Below are 24,457 nucleotides of genomic sequence, written 5' to 3'. Positions count from 1 at the left end.
CTTTGAAAGATTAAATAAAATTGACAAAACCTTAGCCAATCTTATCAAAAAAAGAAAGAAAAGACTCAAAGACTCAAATCCATGTAATTAGGAATGAAAAGGTTGAAATCACAACAGATCTTGCAGAAATCCAGAAGATCATTAATATCTACCCTGAGAACCTGTATTCTAATAAGATAAAAAACACAGAAGAAATGGTCAGATTCCTAGATACATATGAATTACCAAAGCTAGACCAAGAAGATACAAAAATTTTAAATAAACCAATAAAAGTCAATGAAATTGAAGGTGTAATTAAAAACCTACCAACAAAGAAAAGCCTAGTCCCTGACGGATTCGCTGCTCAATTTTACAAGAAGTTTAGAGAAGACTTAATGCCACTACTCCTCAGACTCTTTAATGAAATTGAAAGGGAAGCAATACTCCCAAACTCATTCTTGGAAGCATTACTGTGATACCAAAACCAGAGAAGGATCCAACCAAAAAAGAAAACTACAGGCCAATCTCCCTACTGAACATAAACACAAAATCCTCAATAAGTTACTGGCAAACAAAACGCAGCAAATCACCAAGAAAGTTATACACCACAACCAAGCAGGATTCATCCCAGGGATGCAAGGATGGTTCAAAATATACAAATCAATAAATGTAATACACTATATTAACAGAGCCAAGGACAAAAACCACATGATCATCTCAATAGATGCAAAAAAAGCATTTGACAAAGTCCAAATTTAAGGTAAACTATTCATGATAAACTTCCTACAGAAAACTGGAATAGATGGTCTTTATCTCAAGCTAATAAAAGCCATCTATGGAAAACCAACAGCCAACGTCATACTAAATGGTCAAAAACTGAAAGCTTTCACTCTAAAATCAAGAACAAGACAAGGATGGCAACTGTCATTATTGTTATTCAATAGAGTTCTGGAAAAACTAGCCAGAATAATTAGACAAGAGAAGGAAATAAAAGAAGTAAAGATAGGAAAGGAAGAAGTTAAATGATCATTATTTGCAGATGACATGATACTGTATATAGAAGACCTCAAAAATTCCAGCAAAAGACTTCTAAATTTAGTAACTAAATTCGGTAGGGTAGCTGGATACAAAGTCAATACTCAAAAAATCAAAAGCCTTCCTGCACACAAATAACAAACTCACTGAGACAGAAATTAGGGAAACCACACCTTTCACAATAGCACCCCCCAAAAAAAGAAATGCCTAGGAATCAATCTAATGAAGGGAGTAAAAGATCTTTACATTGAAAATTGTAGTACTCTAAAAAAGATCAAAGAGGATATAAGAAAATGAGAAGACATCCCTTGTTCTTGGGTAGGAAGACCAATATAGTGAAAATGGCTATACTCCCAAAATTGTTATACAGATTTAATGCAATCCTGATCAAAATACCAATAGCATATCTCAGAGAATTAGAGAAAACAATCCTAAAATTCATTTGGAAACAAAAGAGACTTTGAACAGAAAAAATTAATTCAGGTCAACAAAGGCAAAGCAGGAGGCATTACAATCTCCAACTTGAAATTACACTGTAAAACTACTGTGATAAAAATGGCATGGTACTGGAAAAAAAACAAAACTAAATAAAACAGACTTGAGGATCACTGGAATAGAAGATGCAGAAACAATTCCAAACATACTCAGCCACCTTATCTTTGACAAGGGAGCCTAACATCTTCACTGGAAGAAAGATAGCCTCTTTAATAAATGGTGCTAGAAAAACTGGTTTTCCACATGCTAAAGATTAAAACTAGACCCATATCTTTCACCATGCACTAAACTCAAATCAGAATGCATCAAATATCTAAATATTAAAACAGAAACACTAAATATTCTGTAAGATATAATAAGTAGAACTCTTGAAGACATTGGTGAAAGACTTTATGAACAAAACCCTGATTGCCCAAGAAACATCACCAAGAATCAACAACTGGGCTCTCATCTTAATAAAAAAAAAAAAAGAAACAAAAGAAAAGCAAAAGAAACCACCAACAGAGTGAAGAAACAACACACAGTGTGGGGAAAAATTTTTGCCAGCTATTCCTCAAAGGACTAATATCTAGAATATATAAAGAACTCAAAAAAATGAAACCACTCAAATTTAAAGACTCAGTCCAAAAATGGGCATATGAAGTGAACAGGCGTTTCTCAGGTGAAGAAGTAGAAATAGCAAATAAACATGAAAAAATGTTCAACATCACCGGTCATTTGAGAGATGCAAATTAAAACAACACTGAGATTCCATTTCACTCTGGAAAGAATGGTTGTTATCAAGAAATCAATAAGAAATGCTGTCAGGGCTGTAGGCAAAAAGGAATCCTCCATTGTTGGTGGGAGAGTAGACTGGTACAACAACCACTGTAGAAATCAGTGTGGAGATTCCTCAAAATCTAAAACTAGAGATTCCATTTGACCTAGCTATTCTGCTTCTTAGTATCTTCCCAAAAGAATTAAAAACATCATACCACAGCGATATATGCACACCCATGTTTATAGCAGCACAGTTTGTAATAACTAAAACTTGGAAACATCCCAAATGTCCATCAATAGACGAGTGGATAAAGAATATGTGGAGTTTTTCTATACAATGGAGGATAGCCTTGAGACATTTCTAGCTAAATGGATCCATTTTGAGACTATACTCTTAAGTGAGATAAATTGGACACACTTGTTTAAATACTGTATTGTTTCTCTGGTAAGAGAAACTGAAAATTGAATATTGGGAAATGGGAAGAAAATGTTCAAATGAGAAGAGGAACAAGGGAGGGGGGAGGGCAAAAGGAAAGAGGGGACAAGGAAAAAAGAGAGTAGATAAACTGGACACAAAGCTTTTGTAAATAAGGAGGGGAAGAGAGGTTGAAGAGGGGGGAATGGGAAAAAAGAAGGAAGATATATCACGTACAGGTACAAATTCCCTATGATGAATGTTATCCTTATGTATATCTAAAATATACCAATAAATGTTTTGCTTCAAAAAAAAAGAGACTAATTTAAGTCAGGGCTAGATGGGTAAAACTCAAATACGCACTGTAGAGGGATGCAATTGTTTGAAGAAAAAATTGTGAAGAAAGGAAGAAAAAAAATTAGCACTTTTTTTTTTGGAGACAGGGTCTCATTATGTAGTCCAGGCTGGCCTTGAACTCATGGCAGTGATTCTGCCTCGGCCTTCCAAGCGCTAGAATTACAGGCATGTGCCACCACACACGGCTGAAATTTGCATATATATATATGGTTTGATTTTCCCATGGAAATTATAAACAGAAAAAGACCAAAAATATTGCAGGGCAAAAATTAGTTTTAGACTGAGAAACTAAATATAGTATGTAACGATCATTTAAAATATTTCTTTGGGTTCAATCCCCAGCACCACAAAAAAAGCCATTCATTTGGGGCTAATAGCATAGCTCAGTGGTATAATGGTTTTGCCTATATTAGAAAGGCCTTGAGTTCAATCCCTAGCACTGCAGAAAAGTAAAAAATAAAAAGATAAGGGCCGGGGATTTAGCTCAGTGGTGCTGACGCCTGCTTCGCAAGCACAAGGTCCTGAGTTCGATCTCTGGTACAAAAAAACTAACTAAATAAATAAAAAGATAAAAACTTTTTTAAAAAGTTATAGCTTTGTAAATTTGTAAAAAATGCAATATCTAACCCCCCCCCCCAATGCAATACCACACAAACCTACTGGAGTCTAAGATATTTGTTCATAATTTACACTTTCTATTATAACCTAAGTATAGGTCACAGTTGAAGGTTTATTTTTATGATTTAAGCCAAGCTAAAAAGAGGAATGAAACAGTAGAGAATTCTAGCTTCCCTCAGATGAGGAAAAACAAAACAGCTTTAATGTTTGGATCATTTTGGCAAAGATATAGGGCTCTTATTTGAAACTAAAACTTAATTAGTTGGGTTGTTCCTCAAATACTTGGGAATTTTACTGGATAAACACACTCTCATTAAAGAACTAGTTTATTCATGTCCAGTGAAAAAAGTCCTGTAGGGAACAAAACAAAACCTGAAGCAGCTGGTGTTGTGTTTTTAAATTTCTGAAATATTAGTTCCTAAAGAAGGCCCTTTAGATGAGGAAAAACTTCACTGTGCATTATTTGAGCTCTTGCTGTGTATCACACTCTTCTGGGTGAGTGGTCTATGGGAGCTCACTTCATCCTTCACTGCTCCAAGAAAGGGCAAGGTGGGGTAGATGTCACAACCATGGTGGCAAAGCTGTCCTAAGTGCACTCTGCTAACCACTTTCCAACACTGCCTTGGGGCTCAACTCACTGAGAGGAAGGGTGAAGTCAGTCTGCCTTGGAGAAAATTCTGATGGTTTCTGCCAGCCAGAAGTGATTAGCAGTGAACTGATTTTTTTTTGCTAGTGCTGATGATTAAAGCCAGGGCCACACATATGCTAGACAAGTGCTTTACCGTTGAGCTCTACTCTCAGCCTCTAGTACAGTGGTGGGGAATATGTTGTAGAGAGTGCATTAGTGTGAGAGATGTTTACTCCTCAGTGTTTGGTGAGCTTTTTGTTTTTGTCTTTTGTGGTGCTAGAGATTGAACCCAGGACTTCAAGCATGCTAGGCTAGCACTGTGCCATGAACCACCCCTCCAGCCCCCATTCAGAGCTTTTTGTTGGTTTTGTTTTGTTTCATTGTTGATGCTGTGGATTGAGCCCAAGACCTTCCCACTGAACTACATCCAGCCTTTTTTTTTTTTTTTAATTTTGAGACAGGGTCTAACTAAATCCCTAAATTTTTCAGGCCAGACTCAAATTTTCAATCTTTCTGCCTCAGCCTCCAAGAGAGCTGGGATCAGAGGCATGTTCTACCATGCCCAACCTCAAAGATTTTAAATAAGAGAAAAGAATGCTTTTAGTCACCTGATCATGACACTAAACTTTCCAATATTTATTTTGATCAGTCCTTACAACTAATTTTAGAACTTCCTAACCCTCATACATCCACTACAGGACTTTAAGTTGTTTACCCTTATTTTGGATCCACATACAGAGAACTTGAATTCTTTTATTGCCATGGAACCTTTGCTGGGGGGATTATGGTCCCTCAGCACTGGCATTGTCTCTGATGGCAGAGTTGTGGTTGGAAGATTACGGCTGTGCATCATCACCCACTTGTGTGGTGGTCTCCTCTCCACAGACATATTCATTTTGTAATCTAGGCAGAGTAAAAGGACATTTGCTGAAAATTTTGTCTGAAATTTCACTAATCCTAAGAGGTGGAGGGAGAAATGGACAGTATCCCATGGCTAGATGGAACAATTGTCACAAACGCAGGGTTGTAGAAGGTCACTGGCAGATTTGTCAAAGCCCGGGAGGCTGAGGGTGCTCGAGGGCACCTGAGGACCCAACTCTGTCATTTAGTGCGGGTGCAGGATGGACTTTGTTATAATAATAATAAATCGCCATGGACAGTGTACTACATGGCCATGCAAGCTTGCATAGCTGTTTCACTGTGTCTCAGAAAAACTGATAATGGCCACTATAAGTTGTGTACTGGAAATTAAAGTTTGGTTCCTGCTTGGGGGAGGGGCTCTGTCAGGAAATTGTTACCTATAAACAAAGACTGTGTTGATTTGATCCAAAAAAAAAGCCACCATAAAACTATTCTTGAACTAACATGAGAAATAAAATGGCTGTTTTAAAAATGACAGAAATATATTATTGACAGGATATGAGTTATTTTCTATAAACTAATTGATGACATGGATAATATCTTCATGTTTCTGAGAAGTAATCTGTTGATGGGGGCAGGGGATAATAAATATAATTTCTAACCAAAAAAAAAAAGTTTGGTTCCTGCTTTGTAATGTCTGCTCCATGTGTGCTCTTTCCTTTGGGAACTTCACCTGACCAGGCCTCCCTTCAGCCCACCGGCCCCAAAACAGGTACAAATCTGTTTGTCAGTGAAGGATTATCTCTATCCAGAGCCCAACATAATCTGACTTTGAAATCTGTCTAAGATAATAGCTTTTGATAAATAGAAATCCTTTTGCTTGTTACTGTTGTTGTTTAAGAAAGGCATTCCAGGGAGATGTGTTTCCTAATTTACAAATAGAGGGCCAATGGTAGATGCAGAATTTTTATTTTGGGAGGCAGCTTACACTGGGCTGCATACATTGTCCCTAGAAAAGGAGGATTGCCTATGGAGGCCATACAGCAAGGGTTCTCTCCTCTTGCACTGTCAGTGCGATGACATCCATTCTTCACTACTTTGTTGCTGACACCTCACCAGGTCCATAACACCCAGGAGACTGCACAAGACACAAAAAGACCTGCCCTCTAAAAGGTTATGATTTAGTTGAAGAAAAAACATATCCCATGGAACAATTATATAATAATGTCAGAGATTTGTGATTGGTCAATCAATCTGTGAGGAATACTTTGAACTATAACATAAAGATCAAGAGAAAGTGATGAGTAGGTCTGGAAAGTCTTCAAAGGAGGTGAGATTTAATTTGATTCTTAAAAGAGAAATAGACAAGGGCCAGAGATTTAGCTCAGAGGCACCATACCTGCCTCAAAAGTGCAAGGTCCTGAGTTCAATCCCCGGTATGGTGGTGGTGGTGGTGGGGATAGACAAGAGAAAGGGACTAGGAAGATAGGGAGAAGAAAGGTCTATTTGCAGCCTGAAACAAACATGTGATATTGAGAAAAACTAGAAATAAAAATTGGGAAGTTGAGGGTGCAGCTCAGTGACTAGGTTCTATTCCCCATGCAGAGAAGGGGAGGGAGAGGGAGAGGGAGAGGGAGAGGGAGAGAGGGAGAGAGAGAGTGAGAGAGATAAAAAATAAATCCAGGCGTGGTGGTACACACCTGTGATCCCAGCACTTGGGATGCTGAGGCAGGAGGATTGCCATGAGTTTGAGGTCAGCCTGGGCTGCATAGCAAGATCCTGTCTTTAAAAAGCAAAAGGGAAATTTTTTAAAAAGTGAAAAGAAAAACTGGCCAGATAGGTCAAGGACTTAAAAGATAAACTGAGAAGGTAAGACTTTATCTGCCAGACATTTGGAAACTGAATCAGATCATGCCACTGCTAGCCACTAAGGGAGGCAGACACTTTAGGGACCTACTCACACTTACTGGGGGGGTGGGGGGTAGGGGGGTCTGCTACCTCTTTAAAGGACAGTTAATGTTTTTTTTATTTCAGCTAAAACTCTTTGGAGAAACTTATAGGAACCAGCCAAGGTCCCTGAGTAATTTTACTCATTCTTTTAGGCAACTTCGAGTATACTTTGCTCATTATAATACTAAATTCTTTGTTGGAAAGTGCTTCTGTCTGCCATCTTTCCTTTTAGAACATGTGATCTATGACCCTAAACTGATGCTCAGAAGTGTATATGTGCATGCTCAGGAATGTGCCCACTCCTAATGTGATTTCCTATATGATTGTGTATAGGTTCCCCAATAAAATAACCCTGCTCTCTCTGTTCCAGGACAGCATTGCTTTGCAAACTACCCCCGTGTCCTCCTTACCTGCTGCAAGTAATGATTCTCTCTCCACTCTTACCTCCTGGTTGTGCTTACTGGGTTTGCACTCATTAAGAGGTGAACTCACTGCATTGTGTTACAACATGAGGAAAGGAGGGTTGGGGACTGGAGTGGGTAGGACATGTGTTGTAACCCATGGAGGAGAGCAGACAAACAAGCTGATACTGGCTTATGAAACTTCCTGTGGTCTAGGACAACACTCCTGCAGTGCAGAGAGTGAGCACTTGTACATTGGGAAATAGAGCTCTCAGTCCTTGAACTTTGCTAATCACTGATTGCTGTTGTCAAGAACAGAATTCAGAGCCAGGCATGGTGGTGCCCTGGGGAGGCTGAGGCAGGAGGATTGGGAGGAGTTCGAGGTCAGCCTGGGCTACATAGGGAGACCCTGTCTCAAACAAACAAACAAACAGACAACAACAAACAGAATTCATTCTCCCACTAAACTCACAAGGCTCATGTGATATAGGCAAGGGCAAGAGAGGAAGGAACTTTTTTCTTTTATCCTCTTAGCTGCAGTGGCTGGGGCCCTACCAATGAAACTGACAAAAGACACACATGCAGGAGAAAAATGGTTACTCCTCATACAAACAAGAGTTTCACTGGGAGAGAATCAAGCCCAAAGAAGTAACTATCCTTGTATCCACTGTATACCTCGTATACCACTTTAATAAAAGGTAGAAGAACCAGTTTTGACTTGGGGGTGTGGGTGTGGGTTGTACAATGCTGACTAGGGCTGTGTGTGGTGGTGTGCACCTGTAAACAACACTCAGGAGGCTGAGGCAGGAGGATCACCGAGTTTGAGGCAGTCTGGGCTACGTAATGAATTCACACCCAACCTGAACTACACTGCCAGACCCTATTTCAAACAAACAAATGAACATTCCCCCAAATAAACAAATAAACAAACAAACAACTGACTAGGAAATGTATGACAAATAAAGGTTATTTGGTAAAATTGTTCAGGTAGATTCAAGCCACCAGTGTTAGTGATTATCGTTCTTCTCTTTCTGGCACAGGAGAGAAAGACACTTTAACAAAGGGAAAATTTCTTTATAAACGTAAATTTACTTTACACAAAGATTTTTACCCCTGCTGTACTGGGTAGCAAACCCAGGGCCTTGCACATACTAAGTAAGCACCTGCTCTACAATTGAGCTATATCCCCAGTCCCTCAAAAGAGAAATTTATGCACTATTTTTAGTGCTCTTCTTTTTTTTTTTTTTTTTGGTACCAGGGATCGAAATCAGGACCTTGTGCTTTCAAGGCAGGTGGCAGAACCACTGAGCTAAATCACCAGTCCTTTAGTACTCTTCTTGAATGTGCCACTCTTCAATTGCTTTTGGCTCAAAATAATCCTCACACCAAGGAGGCGTATTTTGGAGTGGCTTACTTCATCCTTTTCAGCAGTGTGCTGGAAACAGCAAAACTACTCAAATTCCTGTTTGCCACTTCATCCTATGGCTTGCTCCATGAGCCATCAAATAAAAAAGAACAATTCTATCCAGATCTGCTATAGGAATTTCTAAATTTTAAGTATATAAATTCTTTTAACAGAAAAAAAGTAACTATATTAGTTTTAACAATGTGTCCTCACCTCACCAAGTAGAATATACTGTATTCACGATAAGTAATCTATTTGTTTAAAATCCACAAGATAATTATGATATATGTGTGGAAAGAAACTATCTGCATTAAATCATGGCTGTGGTAGCTAAAAAAAAAATTGTGCAACATCATAGCAAAATAGAATGCAACAGACAGAGTCAGAGGCAAATGACAGGAACTGTTTCAAATCAGAGGCAAATGACAGGAACTGTTTCAAATCTTTATCATGGTCACGATGGGTTACACAATTGTCAAAATTTGAACTCTGTTCTTTACAAGGGCATATTCTACAGTACATAAATTATACACTGATTTTTAAAATGGGGGGGATGAACAAAACAAGGAAAAGTACTTGCAAATTTTGTCACAAAGAACAAATATCCATGATCCATGAAGCATTTCCAAACATCTAGAAGAGTAATAAATAACCCAAGAGAAAAATGGGCAATGGACGCGAGGGCGATCTGGCTGTGACATCTGTCACCCCATTGATCACTAGGGTTGATTCGGCTGATCTGGCTGGCTAGGCAGGTGACCCTTCCTCCCTCATTGCTCGATGTTCGTCCCTCCCGAAACTGCTTGGCTGAGGAGGATGACCAGCCCTGACAGAGGAGGGTATAAGACTCAGTCAAGGGTATAGGACTCAGTCAAGTGTATAGGACTAGCTGTGCTCCCCTGCTAGAATCTCCTAACAAGCTCTCAAGAATGGGCAAAAGAAGAGGCCAGATGGTTCACAGAATAATAAATGAAAATAACCTTTTTTTTCTTAACAGTGCTGGGGATCAAACCTAGGAGTGCTCCACCACTGAGCTACACTCCCAAACCTTTGCATTTTGAGAAAGGGTTTCGTTAAATTGCCTAGGCTGGTCACAAATTTATGGAGCTCCTGCTTGGCCACTCAAATAGCTGGGATTACAGGTGTGCACCACCCCACCCAGGGAAAATAACCCTTAAATACACAAAAAGTTTTCAACTTCACTCACAATAAAAACACTAACAAGGGCTAGAGATATAGGTCAGTGTTAGATCACTTGCCTAGGGCAAGGCACTTCCCAGGGCAGGAGGAGTTAGGTTTGGCCTCAGCACTGCCAAACAAAACAAAACACACAAAGTAAAAGTACTTGGAGAGCCAAGCATGGTGGTGCACACCTCTAATTTCAGCACTCGGAGGAAGGAGGATCGCCACATGTTTGAGACCAGCTCGGCCAACATAGTGAGTTCAAGGGTGGCCTGAACTACGGTAGTGAGACTTTGTCTCAAACAAACAAGAAAAAATTAAAAATGAATGAAATTACTGGGAGACACTACTTTTTCCCTATCGAACTGGTAACTGTTACTAAAAGTTACAGGAAGTAGGAATTCTTAATTCCTAAACACTTGCTTAATTTCCTAAGCACTTGCTTAGTATGCATGAGGCCCTGGGTTTGATGCCCAGCACCACAAGAGAAAAAGAAAACAAATATCCATTTGTTGGACAATTGGTTTATTTGGGTGATTGGCTAAATTGAATGCTATGTAGCTGTAAAAGGAAATCAGAGCACTGTACATTGATATGGAATGATTTCTAGAATAAACCATCTCTAAAGAAAAGTGCAAAACTCTATAGTATGCGTGGGAGAGTAAAATATCCCACCTGAAATACATTTCTCTGGCATATTGAGAATTAGCTGTTCAGAGAAACTGCACACTACAGTCAAAATTGGCCTTTTGTTGGGCCGGGGATTTAGCTCAGTGGTTTCACCGCCTGCTGCCTGCTGCGCAAGCAAGCACAAGGACCCAAGTTTGATCCCTGGTACCAAAACAAACAAACAAGAAAAACCTGGCCTTTTGTAAAAGCAAATTGCATCTATCTTCATTAGTAAATAGATGAAGACAGAGGCATTTGATCTGATATCCTCCCTCCTGCCTAGGACAGAGCTTTCCATGAGAGGAGGTTGGGGGTCTGACATCTGACCCAGAGAGAGGGCTACAGGTGACTTTTACCTAGGAGATTGTATCTGCATAACAGATGCAGACTGCTGTGACCTCCTCTCCCCAGCCTTCATAAACTGTGCCACTGCCCTCTACCCTGAAACCCAAGTCCCTACTGCTTTTAGCTCCAGATGAAGGCCAGTCTAATACTCCAAAGCCTTAGGCATGTAATAAACTTTGCTAGGCATCCACTGTTAGTTTGTTTCATAGACTAAAATGATCAACCTTAAGAGGGAAAAGAGTAAACTTAAGGCTTCCATACATAAGCTATTTGGAATTGCAGGGGTGGGGAAGACCAGGGCCTTGAGTAAAAGTCAGACACTCTATCACCCAACTACATCTCTGACTTAGAAAAGATGTTTGTTTTTTGTTTGTTTGTTTTTTTGTTTGTTTTTGAGACAGGGTCTCCCTATGTGGTTCAGGCTGTCCTTGAACTCACTATGTAGCCCAGGCTGGCCTCGAACTTTGTGGCAATTCTCCTGCCTCAGCCTCCCAAGTGCTGGGATTACAGGCAAGTGTGGTGATACACCTGGCCAGACAAGATCTTTTAAAAGAAGCCACAGAGCCAGGTGCTCTGCAGTACACCTGTGATCACAGCACTGAGGGAGTTCCAGACAGGAAGATTGCAAGTTTGTGCCCACCTGGACAACTTATCAAAACTCTGTCTCAAAATTTAAAATTAAGTAAATAAGTAAAAAGGTCTAAAGATGTAGCTCAGGGGCAGAGCATCCCTGGGTTGATTCCCCACAGCACATCAATCCATCCATCCATCCATCCGTCAACAGAGGAAAAAAATTAATAACAAAAATTAGTTATTTTAAGGGGGTTGAGGGAAACACATAAAAAGGGAACACAGCTTTTGCGAATGTATCTTGGTCTATAGTTCTGACCCTGAAACTGTAAGAATGTTTACAAAATTAAAATGTAAGTTTGAGCAAAAGGGGGTTAATTAAAAAAAATTAAAATAAATGAGCCTAACTGAGTACTTACTATGGGAAATACACGAAGAAAATAACTGCACTGAATGTACTTTAAAATTTTAGGGGGTGTAGCTCAGTGGTGCTACATCTGCCTGACAAGTGCAAGGTCTTGAGTTCAATTCCTGGTAAAAAAAAAAAATCAAGTATTTTGACCCACTGAGAAGGAAATTAGGAAACAATACTATACATAATAGCTTCAAGAAAATTTAGATACTGTACTTAAGAATTGGGCCAGGAATATAGCTCAATGGCGCTGCACCTGCCTGGCAAGCCCAAGGTCCTGAGTTCCATTCCTGGTACCACAAAAAAAAAAAAAAAAGAGAGAGAGAGATTAAGAATTGTCTTAATTACTTTTCTTGTTGCTGAGACAAAATACCCAACACCCAAAGGTAAAGGGGGAAAGGTGTATTCAGCTCACAGTTCATAGAGGTTTTAGTCCATAATTGGCTGGTTTCAAGGCAGGGTGGCACATGGAGAAGGGGCACAGTTCATGGCAGGTGGAAGTTAGCAAAAGCAACACGAGACCTTAACAGCATCTTTCTGCCCCTTTTATCTTATCCAGACTACTGGGATTAGGGTGGTGCCAGACCAATCAGTGGACTGATTTAGTAACCACACACCCTGAATCACAGCATCACATACTCTAGATTCAGCCACCTCTGAAAAAGCCCAATGAACACATGAGACTTTGGGGGGACATCTAGACACAGACTATAACATTCTGCCCCTGGCCCCTCAAAGAATCTTGCACAACCCTTTATGCAAAAGGCATTTAGTCCATCTCTAAAAGTTACCAAAGTCCTAACAGTTTCAGCATTACTGAAAAGTCCAAGTTCAAAGCCTCCTCTGAGATTTCAGGCAAACTCTTAGCTGTGAAACCCGGTACAAATGAAAAGAAAATTAAATACTTCCAACATTCAATGGCACAAGATAGACATTTCCATTCCAAAAGTAATAAACAGGGGGATACAAAGCAATGCTACCAAAACAAGTCCAAAATCCAGCAAGGCAAACATTAAATCCCACAGTTCCACTTCCAGCATCCCCGGCAATCTGTGAACTTCAAAAGACTTGGGTGGCTCTGCCTCTACGGCACTTCTGTGGTTGTCAGCTCCCATGGCTTCTCTCCGTGGCTGGCTCTGCTCTCTCTTTACAGTTTTCCTCAGATGATCCACATTCCTTCTCCAAACTTCTGGGGTCTCCACTGTACCTTTGGGTTCACACTCACAGCTTCACACACTGCCCTTTCAGGGGCACACTGCCTGGCCTCCCAGGCCTTCTTCTAAAATCTGGGTTGAAGCCTTCCTGACCTCACAACTCTTGCATTCTGCATGTGCCTAAAACCAGCACCATGTGGATGATGCCAAGGTCTGCTGCCAACTGGGGTGGTAGCCAGGCTTCCTTCTTTCTTGGCTGTAGGGGTTTGGTGGCTATGAACCAAATCCCGAGGAACAGCTTCCCTAGCCCATTGCCATTCTGGAACATGGTGCTCTGGGGCTCTCTTCTCAAAGCGAAGTCTCTCACCTTTGTAACTCTGAGGCTGCAAAGGCTGGAGTCCTGCTGGTTCTTGTGATGTCCTTAGGCCATCTTTTCTGTTGTCTTCTTCTGAAATACTTGGCTTTTCCTTGCTAGTCTTCTCAGCAAACTATTTCTCCTCTGTTCCATCTTTGCAGGCCACAGCTTTACTGGAGCTTCCTTTCTGAATACACTCAAAACATTTTAAATCATCCTGCTGGGCCCTTTGCTCCTGACTGCCCACATAGATCTGGCTAAAAGCCCCCACAGCAGCCAGGTCACAACCTCAACACTAGACTGCTTTGAAATTTCTTCAGTGAGATTAATTAGTCCCCTCCCTTAATCTCAGTCTCAGGAAAAGTGTCTGGACATGAGCAAAGTGCAGACAAACTTTCTGCCAAGGTATAACACACTTCATCTGGAGTCCAATGGCCAATGCAGTCCTTCTTTCTAGGAGAAACCTCCCAAGCCTGCTTTTTACCAGCAGCATTTCTATCAGCCTTCTGGTCTTCTGAGCTCTGACCAGAATCTCCCACACAGTGTAGCCTAAGGCATTCCAGCTCTGCTCTTTCAGCCAGCATCTCTGAACCCTTCTTAACTCTTTCCCTTCCCAACTCTTTCCCTTCCCATAAGCCAGTTCCAAAAGCTATTGAGCCACATGGCCAGGTACAGTCACAGCAATGACCCAATTCTTGGTACCAAATTCCATCTTAGTTACTTTCCTCGTTGCTGAGACAAAATACCTGACACCCAAAGTTGAAGAGGGTTTCAGTCCATAATTGTCTGGCTTCAAGGCAGGGTGGCACACAGCAGAGGGGTAACAGTTCTCAGTGGGTAGAAATTAGCAAAGGCAACATGAGACCTTAACAACATCTTTCTTCCCCTTTTATCTTATTTGGACTACCCTGATTAGAGTGGTGCCAAACCAATCAGTGGGATGATTTAGTAATCACACACCCTTAATCACAGTATCACACACTCTACATTCAGCCACCTCTGAAAAACCCCTCTGACTGAATGAGGCTTTGGGGGGACATCTAGACACAAACCATAATGGGAATTAGCCTAACAAAAGAAGTGAAAGACTTCAATAATAACGTCAATAACTATGTACTCTGATAAAAGGAGGTCTAAGAGTACATCAGAAAATGAAAAGATATTCTCTATTCTGGGACAGGCAGAACTAATATTGTCAAAATGGCCATACTACCAAAATTGATATGCACATTTAATGCAATCCCAATCAAAATTCCAGCAGCATTCCTCACAGAACTAGAGAAAACAACTCTAAAATTCATATGAAATCAGAAAAGAATCAGAATAGCAAAAGCAATCCTGGGCATCAAAAACTAAGAAGAAGGCATCACAATCCTGGATTTCAAGTCATTGGGCTGGGGATGTGGCTCAGTGGCACCATACCTATCTGGCAAGTGCAAAGTCCTGAGTTCCATGCCTGGTACTGCAAAAAACAAACAAACAAAAAACCCCTCTAGATTCAAGTTATATTACAAAGCTATGAGTTCAAGGCCAGCCTGAACTACATGGAAAGACCCCATCTGAAAAAAAAGAAGCAGCAAGAGAATAGGGGATGTAGAAACAACCCCAGGTGCTTTCAGCCATCCCAGGTCTTTTTTTTTTTTGTACTGGGGATCAAACTCGGGACCTTGTGCTTTCGAGGCAGGCAGTGGAAACACTGAGCTAAATCCTCAACCCTTTTTTGGTTTTTTTGAGACAGGGTGTTGCTTTGTATTTCAGGCTGGCCCTGAATTCACTATGTAGCCCAGGCTGGCCTTGAACTCAAAGCAATCCTCCTGCCTCAATATCCCAAGTGCTGGGATTACAGGTGTGCACCATCACACCCAACACAGCCATCTGATCTTTGACAAAGGGATCAAAAACATACACTGGAGGAAAGATAACCTCTTCAGGAAATGCTGGGAAAACTGGCTATCCACATTCAGAAGACTGAATCTAGACCCAAAGCTCTCACCAGTACTAAACTAAAATCAAATGGATCAAAGACTTAAATATTAAAACAGAAACACTTAATTTGCTGGAAGATAAAATAGGTAAAACTCTTGAAGACCTAGACATAGGCAAGGACTTTTGAACAGAACCCCAGTGGGACAAGAAAGAACATCAAGAATCAACAAACAGGAATCTATTATATTAAAAAGCCTTTGCACAGCAAAGGAAACAACCAAAAAAGTGAAGAGACAACCTACAGAATGGGAAACCATTTTTGCCAGGTAGTCCTTGAACCAAGGACTAACATCGAGAATATATACATATACGTGTACCAAGTCCCCATGATTAATGTCATCATCATGTCCTGCAAATGTACACTAATAAAATGTTTTTAAAATTTTTTTGAGTTAAGTATTTTATTGTACATAGTGTGATATATTCTAAGTACGAAATAATCACCAAGAAATTTTTTGTTTTGTTTTATTTTCCTTGGTTTTTAGAGACAAGGTCTTGCTATGTAGTTCAGGCTGGCCTCGAACTTCGAGGGGATCCTCCTGCCTCAGTCTTTTGAGAGCTGGGATCACAAGCATGTGCCACCACACCTGTCTCACCAAGTAATTTTAAACTGCATTAGTATTATATTGGTATTGCCTTTTAAAAATAATTAAAGTAGGGCCGGGGATTTAGCTCAGTGGTTTTGCCACCTGCTGCGCAAGTGCAAGGACCGCAGTTCAATCCCTGGTACATCCCCCAATAAATAATTAATTAATTAAAGGTATTCTATATGGTAAAGTAATTGATAATTATTTCTATATTTTGAGGAAGTATATCTTGAAATGACATAATGTCTGGAATTTGATTGAGCAAAAGAAAGAAATATGAGGGCCAGGGATGTAGCTCAGTGGCGCCGCACCTGCCTGGCAAGTGTAAGGTCCTGAGTTCAATCCCTGGTACCAAAAAAAAAAAAAAGAAAAGAAAGAAGGAAAGAAACAGAAAATGAATAAAAGAAATGCAGTGCTGAGCTTGGTGGCTGGGCTCTCATTCTAGCTATTCGGGAGGCTGAGGAAGAAAGATTGCTTGCTTGAGAACCATAGTGAGACCAAATCTCAAACAACAGAAACGAAACAAAGAAGGTGGCCAAATCTTGACAATTGTTGAATGTGAATGACAGGCATGAGGGGATATATTATACCACTCTATTCTGTGTTAATTTTTATAATAAAAAATTTCAAAAGAACAGATGCTCTTTACTTTTAATAATCCCACTAGAACACAATCATAGCCCCCTCATGTCATTTAATTCAGGTGAGACTGGAACTCAAGTAAAAAAAACCCCCAAAACCAAAAAAACAACTCTTGGCACCCTTTCATCTTCAAAGGCCTTTAAAAATCTTAAAGATAGAGCTTCACCATGTCATTGAGAGGTATTTCAGTTAATGGGTGCATTTCTACATGGAGAAATTAAATAACAGAGTATAATAATAACAGCTTGACGTGTCTTGGACCATGCTTTTTAAAATGCTCACAGCACTTTCTTATGTAGTTATCTCGGCTTCACCTAAAGGGTGGTAATTACTGACTCTTCACAGATAGGAAACTGAGTATCAAAGAAGTGAAATGATATCTCCACATCCCCACTGAACTAACCCTGAGACTCGGGTTCCCTCACAGCCAACTGGACTGCAGTTTGGTATAGTAGTTGGCTACTTGTGATTGGCTACTGTCATATACAGACGACAGCAGAAACTGACATCAAAAAATGAGGTTGGAATTCATACTTTAGGTTTTACTTCACAGTAGGTATTACCCATATTCGAAAGATCACCTTAAAGCCTTAAATTCCATATGTAATGGAAAGTCTAGAATTAGTTAAAAACCTGTGTCGGGGCTGAGAGAAGTTCAGTGGTAGAATGCTTGCCTAGCATGTAGGAAGCCCTGTGTTTGATCCCTAGCACTTCCAAAACAGCAACAAAAATGCCTGTGTGTGTGTGTGCGTGTGTGTGTGTACTCATCTTCCTCTCTTTTCAATGAAATGAAGGATTCTCTTCCTCTTTATTTGAGAGTCAGATTCATGGACTTGTGTCTACAAAATAATTACCATGGAACACAATGGTTATTGAAAGTGATCTGTCTTGGTCTTATTCTTTCCTATAGAAAAGAACTGAGCTACTAAGTTCATGTTCATCAAGTATTTACAGACTGGATTCTTACAAATAAAACCCAAGTCTTGAACATCTTATTTTTATGGAGGAAAAAGAAAAGCAGTTGATTTTAAACAGCACATCTAAATATATATTTTTGGGTGCTCACTTCGGCAGCACATATACTAAATATATATTTTTGGTACCAGGGATTGACCTTGGGACTTTGCTTTTGTGAGGCAGGCGGCAGAACCACTGAGCTAAATCCCCAGCACTTGCTTTGCTTTTTTGAGACAGGGTCTCGCTGTGTAGTTCAGGCTGGCCTTGAACTCACTAATGTAGGCCATGGTGGCCTTGAACTCATGGTGATTCTCCTGCCTCAGCCTCCCAAGTGCTGAGATTATAGATGTGTACCACTATGCCCAGCTCTAAATATTTTTAAATTATGTTTTTTTTCTTTTGGTTCTAAGGCTTGAACTGAAAGCCTTCACAGTGAGCTTCATCTTCATTCTTTTCTTTTCTTTTTCTTTTTTTTTTGGTACCCGGGATTGGGACCTTGCGCTTTCGAGGCAGGCGCCAGAACCACTGAGCTAAATCCCCGGCCCTTCTTTTTCTTTTTTTTCTTTTTTTTAAATTCCTATCTATATTCATTTTAATCTCTTGATTTTCCATTTTATACTGACTTTTTTTCCGAATAAAGGTTACAAATACATCTTTTTGAATTGTCTTCCATGTCTTAATCCCAGTCATTGGTTATATACTTACCAATCATTTACAATAGGATATGCTTATTAAGCCAGTTTACTCCAGTAATCTTGTGAATGAAAAAACATTACAGAATTAAGGGTAATGTAGTTATTTTATTGATTCTCATCTAATTTCAGGAAAACTACTTCCCTAATGCAGTAATTCTATCTAGTAAGTTTTTTCTGTTTCTAAACAGAATCAGAAAGAAAAGTGAGATCATAGGAAATCTGTAGTTTACTATAGATGGTGTGCTTTTTCTAGTTTGTTAAGAGTAAATTAATAGGCTAACATTTTCAAATGTATACTTTAATAAGTATAAAGTATATAAACAATTAGGTAAGCTTGTGGAGAAGCTGACCAAGATACATAAATTAAAAGATACAAGTATCCATCTAAATTTTGTTTCTTTTTTCTTTTTGCAGAAGATTTATTAAGGTTGTTTAATAAACAACTTTTCATATGTCATTTTGGAAGTCCTTTATTGTAAAGATAATTCTTTTGTCTGATGACAAACAGCAGCCACGATCATTATTCTGGACCTCCACGTTGCATAAACTCCATTTCCTCTTGAGATATAAGTTTCCTTCTGTACTTCCGAGGCAGCGTTTTTAGTATTTCTGCAGTGTCTGGTGGACCCGGATGCGTCAGCAACTCCGGTGATTTACTTTCCTTAGAATGCTGTGAAATTACAGAAGAGTGAGATGGGATCCCTGCTGATCTCAAAGCTTCTGATATACTGGGTTTAGGATTGTCTCTTCTGTCAGGAAACCTTATTAATGGTGTATGTTGCTTGACCACCTGGACGTCCCTGCTAGCAGACGCCATCTTGCTGCCCATCATGATCCCGGGAAGGGGGAGCTTCCGGGGCCCGAGCCAGCTGCAGTGGTATCTTTTTTATTTTTCGGTCTCTCTGTGTATTTCAGGCTGGCCTTGAACTTACTATGTAGCTCAGGCTGGCCTCGAACTCGCTGCAATCCTCCTGCCTCAGCCTCTCCGGTGTTGGGATTACTTACAGGAATGCGCGACCACACCTGGCTTTTTATTTTGAGACAGAGTCTTGCTAAATTGCTAAATTTCACGCTTGGCTTGAACTTGCAACTCTCCTGCCTCAGTCTCCCAAAGAGCCCTGTACACTAATTTTTGTTTGTTTTTTAGAGTCATGTTTTTTAAGCAATGCTAAAATGTGGGAAGGCCTTCATTATTGAACTGCTGTCTTAATTTAATTACAGAGTATTATTTTTTTTGTAGAGTATCATCTTTAAATATTTATTACAACTGGGCATGGTAGTGCACACCTGTAATCCAAAAACTTGGGAGTCTGAGGCAGGAGGATTGCCACAAATTCGAGGCCAGCATGGATAAGTGGTGAGTTCAAGGCCAGCCTGAACTACACAGCAAGACCCCATCTCAAAACAACAACAAATTTTTTTTTATTTCTCTGACATTTTTAATGTAAAAAATAATTGGTTTCTGTCTTAAGTTCTCAGGGTGCCTTTGTTTTTTATTTATGTAACATATATGGTGTTAATTGAATATTTTGTTTTATTACATTTTGAAATGTAATGAATTCTTATTTTTGCATCAATTTTTTTTTACAATTTGGGTCATAGTTTTTGGCAAATTAGAAATTAAAAAGAAGTCATGTTGGGGCCGGGGATTTAGCTCTGTGGTGCTGCTGCTTGCCTTGCAAGAGCAAGGTCCTGAGTTCAATCCCCCTTACCAAAAACAAACAAAACAAAACAGAAAGAAGTCATGTCAAGAGAAAGAAATACAGGGAATAAGGATAGAAACGGAAGAAGTTAAATTATCATTATTTGCAGCCCCTTGTTGCTTTTGCTGCTTCTGCTGCTGTGAACTGCTGCTGCTCCGTATCCTCCTTGGGAACAGCTGATTATGGACCAAAACCTGTTGATGAAATATGGATACCGACACCAAACTGGTCATTAGCACTCTTTGTACCAGCTTTCTCACCTTTCAGTTTCTTTTCCACTTTGTAAGTTACTGGTTTTCTGCAAAAGTTTCTTCAGGTTTTAATAGTCTCAGTTTGGAAGAGAAGATTGAATGGAGCTCAAGGGTAGTATCTACATGCCATTCTTTGGTGGTTGGGATTTTGGGCCTATATATTTTCTTCTTTGATGATGCTACTAGAGCTGATCCATTTTGGAGTGATTCATCATTTGTGAAACTAAATATTGCTACTGTTTCAGGGTACCTCATTTCTGATTTGTTGATTCTCATTTTCTATTGGAAAGTGATTAGTGACAATTTTTTCATAATTCATCATTGTGCAGTGCTGTACACATACTGCTTTGTACTGAAATATCAAGTGCTAGGATACATTGCAAATTTTCGACTGCTTGCAGAGCTTTCCAGACCTTTTGTGAATCAGCGGTGGTTCTTTGAAGCTCTGAAGTATCCAAAGTTTTCCAAAGCTAATGTCATCAATGGAATTCTCATGACAGTGGTGTTCATTGTGCGGATTGCTGTAATACTTCCTTTCTATAGCTTCTTGTATTCCATGTATGGAACAGAACCCTACATCAGGCTGAGATTTGTAATCCAGTGTTCTTGGATCTCTACTTGTATTGTTTTGGATGTGATGAATGTCATGTGGATGATCAAAATCTCTAAAGGGTGCATCAAAGTCATCTCTCTCATCAGACAAGAGAAAGCCAATAATAGTCTTCAGAATGGAAAACTTGATTAAAGGTGTGGTTTGTCAAACACCTTTGTTTAGATAAGCAATCTTCATTACTACCCAGCATTATATTTACTAATAGGATGAATTGGCATGTTCTTGTGCTTCCTTATGAATTATAATTGTTATTCAGGGTTTCAGTGTCATATTTTCTTCTTTTTAGAAGAAACTAAAATTTAGTCTTTATTCCAAGATTTTCTCTTTTCTTCTGCATTATAAGCATGGATAAAATCTTAAAGTTTTAAATAAAAGTTATAGATATAGTGGTGAATCTTTTCAGAAATCTCATAGCCTGCATTAGCATTTTTCTCTGTGGAGAGATGACTGTGATAATTTGGTGTACTTAATGTGCTGCCACTTTTGCTGAAAAGATGGGAACTACTTTTAAATTTGTAAATAACTCTCCACATTTTTTTGCGTTGTACTTTTTTCTTGTGTCAACACCTATGTAGGTTTTCATTTCCAAATTGTTGACATGATCTTTTCTCCAGGCTATTAAAAGTGACATTTTCTGTTTTAGATATGCAATCATCTACTAGCAATAAAGTATTTTACTCATTTTGAGGATTTTTCATTAGCTTGATCATGGAATATACTTCCTGGGTTTAAAGATTTTTTTAGATGTCACTTATTTCTATTTTAGCATTTTATCACCTTATTTCTTTTTATTTTGTAGTAAGGCTTAAGGCAGATATTGTGGACTTCCTTTAAGGATGAGATTCTTCTAAGAATTCACATTGATAAATAACTAGGCTAGTGATGGTGAACTTTTTAGAGCTTTCAGTGATACAGCTATTGCAGTACGTGTGCCATAGGTTTGCCACCACTGGACTAGGCTAATACTGTAGATGAGATCTATAAGAAAAATCATTTTAGCATTGCTGTCTTGCTTCCCTTTTATTTTTTCTAAGAAAAATATATTATTTGCTCCTGTACTTTTTTTTTTTTTTTGATACCAGGGGTTGAACTCAGGAACTTGCACTTGTGAGGCAGGCAAAAAATACATTATTTTTATGTGTAAAATCTCCCGAGTTCAGAGCCTGACATTATCAGTAGTTTTCTTATGCAGTATGTTTTGTCGTGCTCCTGAAATAGGCCTCTTCTGGACTAGACCAAAATGACAAAATAATCGGTATTTGTGTTTTACTCAGTTTACACGCACACTTGCTTACTCAGCACTTTGAGTGCTTTGAACTTCTGTCTTTCTTAAAAAAGCAGGAAGGAATAAGGTAATTTAATACAAGCATTTTGGTTATCAAAATTAGTCTTAACATGAAAATAAATGACTCTGTGGGTGTAAAAAAATTATCATTATTTTCAGATGACATGATACTCTATATAGAAGACCTCAAAAACTCCAGCAAAAGACTTTTAGATTTGCTAACCAAATTCAGTGGCATAGCTGGATACAAAGTCAACATTCAAAAATCAATAGCCTTTCTGTACTTGAATTACAGACTCACAGAGAGAGGAATTAGAAAAACAATCCCTTTTACAATAGCATCCAAAAAAATGAAATACCTAGGAATCAGTCTAACAAAGGAAGTAAAAGGCCTCTACATTGAAAACTACAGCACTCTGAAGAAGGAGATTGAAGAGGATATCAGAAATGGAAAGATATCCCTTGTTCTTGGATAGGAAAAACCAACATAGTGAAAATGGCCACACTTCCAAAGTTGTTATACAGATTCAATACAATCCCAATCAAAATCCCAATAGCATATCTCACAGAATTAGAGAAAACAATCCTAAAATCCATTGGGAACCAGAAGAGACCTAGAATAGCAAAGGCAATTCTGGGCAACAAAGGTAAAGCAGGGGGTATCACAATCCCTGATTTTAAATTATACTACAAAGCTATAGTGATAAAAACAGCATGGTACTGGCAAAAGAACAGACCTGAGGATCGAAGATCAATGGAACAGACTAGAGGATGCAGAAACAACTCCAGACATACTCAACCACCTTATCTTTGACAAAGGAGCCAAACACCTTCACTGGAAGAAAAATAGCCTCTTTAATAAATGTGGCTGGAAAAACCGGCTTTACACATGCCAAGGATTGAAACTAGACCCATATCTTTCTCCATGCACTAACCTAAAATCAAAATGGATCAAAGACCTAAATATTAAAACAGAAACACTAAATCTGCTAGAAGAGAGAATAAGTAGAACACTTGAGGACATAGGAGTAGGCAAAGACTTCATGGACAAAACCAAGACCACATGGGAAATACTACAAAGTATAACAACTGGAACCTCATCTTTTTAAACAGCTTTTGCACAGCAAGAGAAACAACCAACAGAGTGAAGAGACAACCTGCAGAGTGGGAAAATATTTTTACCAGCTATTCAGATAAAGGACTAATATCTAGAATGTATAAAGAACTCAAAAAAATCAGACCCCCCCAAATTTAAAGATGCAATAAAAAATGGGCATCTGAAATAAAAAGACACTTCTCTGATGAAGAATTAGAATCGGCAAATAAATATATGAGAAAATGTCGGCAAATAAATATATGAGAAAATGTTCACCATCACTGGTCATTTGTGAAATGCAAATTAAACCAATGCTGAGATTCCATTTCACTCCAGAAAGAATGGCTGCTATCAAGAAATCAACCAATAACAAATTCTGGCGGAGCTGTGGGGAAAAAGGAACACTTCTCCACTGCTGGTGGGAGTATAGACTGGTGCAATCACTGTGGAAATCAGTGTGGAGATTTCTCAAGCAACTAACTAGAGGTTCTATTTGACCCAGCTATACCTGTTCTTGGTACCTTCCCCAAAGAATTAAAAGAATCATACTGTAACAATATATGCACATCCATTTTTATAGCAGCACAATTTGTAATAGCTAAATCTGGGAAACAGCCCAAATGCCCATCAACAGATGAGTGGATAAAAAAGATGTGGGTTTTTTTATTCCCCCCACCACCAGGGATTGAACTCAGGACCTTGTACCTCTGAGGCAAGCATGGCACCACTGAGCTAAATCCCCAGCCCCAATGTGGTTTATTTTTATACTACTCTGCCATAAAGAAGGATGTGCTTCAGACACTTATAGCCAAATGGACTTGAGACCATACTCTTAAGTGAAATAAATCAGACACGCATGTTTAAATACCACATTATTTCTCTGATGTGAGAAACTGAAAGTGGAAATAAGGACTGAAACATATAATGGATGTTTGGAAATGGGAAGAAAGTGTTCAAATGGGAAGGGGAACAAGGGAAGAGGGAGAAAGGAAGGAAGGAAGGGATAAGAAAAAAAGTGAAAATAGAAGGAAAAAATGAAAACAAAGCTCCTG

The 24,457-nt window shown here is 39.2% G+C and overlaps 1 long non-coding RNA gene and 2 pseudogenes across 1 annotated transcript; 1 reads left to right on the top strand and 2 right to left on the bottom strand.

The window, feature by feature from the left end:
• Positions 1-6,061: 6,061 nt before the first annotated feature.
• On the bottom strand, positions 6,062-7,585 carry LOC147823730 (uncharacterized). The gene is made up of 3 exons (XR_015443398.1): positions 7,508-7,585; positions 6,848-6,930; positions 6,062-6,285 (listed from the first exon to the last, which is right to left on the bottom strand). It is a non-coding gene; the product is annotated as an uncharacterized LOC147823730 (long non-coding RNA).
• An 11,258-nt stretch (positions 7,586-18,843) lies between these two features.
• LOC101711369 (alpha-ketoglutarate dehydrogenase component 4 pseudogene) lies at positions 18,844-19,318 on the bottom strand (annotated as a pseudogene).
• A 959-nt stretch (positions 19,319-20,277) lies between these two features.
• Positions 20,278-21,404, top strand: LOC101711740 (TLC domain-containing protein 4 pseudogene; annotated as a pseudogene).
• Positions 21,405-24,457: the final 3,053 nt, after the last annotated feature.

The sequence above is a fragment of the Heterocephalus glaber genome, unplaced genomic scaffold (assembly GCF_053883595.1).
Source record: "Heterocephalus glaber isolate CG9 unplaced genomic scaffold, H.glaber_assembly_v1.0 deba00001569, whole genome shotgun sequence".
Lineage (NCBI taxonomy): Eukaryota > Metazoa > Chordata > Mammalia > Rodentia > Bathyergidae > Heterocephalus > Heterocephalus glaber.
Note: the sequence above shows the minus strand (reverse complement) of the source record. Positions and strands in the feature narration are given on the sequence as shown.